Source organism: Myotis brandtii, unplaced genomic scaffold (assembly GCF_000412655.1).
Source record: "Myotis brandtii unplaced genomic scaffold, ASM41265v1 scaffold601, whole genome shotgun sequence".
Classification (NCBI taxonomy): Eukaryota; Metazoa; Chordata; class Mammalia; order Chiroptera; family Vespertilionidae; genus Myotis; species Myotis brandtii.
In genome coordinates this window covers 894,070-895,598 of record NW_005370276.1, presented here as the reverse complement: position 1 = coordinate 895,598, position 1,529 = coordinate 894,070, and positions in this window count along the sequence as shown.

The window sequence follows — 1,529 nt, the reverse complement described above, 5'->3', positions numbered from 1 at the left end:
GCCCCGCAGGGCCGCCGCTCACTGCGCCGCACCGGCCGCGCTCGTCACGTGACTGTGCAATCAGCACTGCCCTTCAGGAGCTGGTCCTGGCGCCATGCCACCTGCCACCCATGCAATCACAGTATAGCTGTCATTCATTCATTCATCCATTCATCCATCCATCCATTCATTCATTCATTCATTCGTTCGTTCGTCATTGCAATATTTTCAGAAGTTTGGGGCGTGGCTTGAACCCTCCAGGGCAGAAGAAACATCCAGCGCACAACAGAGAGGAACAGCAGAGGCCAGAAATACCATTCACTGAGGTACGGACGCCTGGGATGACGAAAGCCAGTGAATGTTTATGTGAAAATAAAAGAAATCTTAACTTTGAAAGCGCAAAACTAATCTCTGGTGAGAGATTGGATGGGTACAGACAGGGTGGGGCTCCCGGGGGTGCCCGAAATGTGCCATATGTGGGTCTGGGTGGTGATTGCTCGCTATACACATGTTTAAGAATTCACGCCCTGGCCGGTTTGGCTCAGGGGATAGAGCGTCAGCCTGCGGACTGAAGAGTCCTGGGTTCAGTTCCGGTCAAGGGCACATGTCCAAGATGCAGGCCTGGTCCGCAGTAGGGGGCGTGCATGAGGCAGCCGATCAATGATTCTCATCATTGATGTTTCTACTCTCTCTCCCTCTTCCTTCCCCTCTGAAATCAATAAAAATATATTTTTTAAAAATAAAATAAACATTCACTGAACCGTACACATAAAACGTGCACTTTACTATGTGGAAGTCATCACATCTCTTTTACAAAGAAATAATAATAAAAAGAAAGAATTTGGATTTGGAAAATAGGCTGGGGTCAGATGATGAAGGGTTTGGGCGAAAAAAGAGAAGGGATCTATGTCCCAAAGGTGGCTGGGAGCCACGGCAATAGAAGATTATTGGTGTTCCGGTCCATCAGCCTAAAGTCACCAGGAACATAGTCTGATAAAGTCAAGTTTATTGGACCCATTGCAACAATGGAGCCCGTGCAACAGCAACCATGGAGCATCTTTTTAAAAAATATATTTTTTTATTGATTTTTCACAGAGAGGAAGGGAGAGGGATAGAGCATTAGAAACATCGATGAGAGAAGAACATCGATCAGCTGCCTCCTGCACACCCCCTACTGGGGATGTGCCCCCAACCAAGGTACATGCCCTTGGCTGGAATCGAACCCGGGACCTTTCAGTCCACAGGCTGACACTCTATCCACTGAGCCAAACCGGTTAGGGCCACCACGGAGCATCTTGACACACAAGGAGAAGGTAGGGTTATAGAGTCTGGAGGAAGGGTGGGATTTAGGTGACAGCTAGATGGTGGGCTCAGAGCAAAGCAGGCTCAACATCCAGTGTGGACTGTGAAGGACCAGGTCCTGCATCCCTCCAGGGTCCTGTACCCTTGGAAACGACAAGATGAATGGAGAAGTGTATTGCTGGGTCCAGAATCCCTTGGCAGCTTTGCACCTGGGTTGAAAATCAAGGCTGCTACTTTGTGTCAAATGG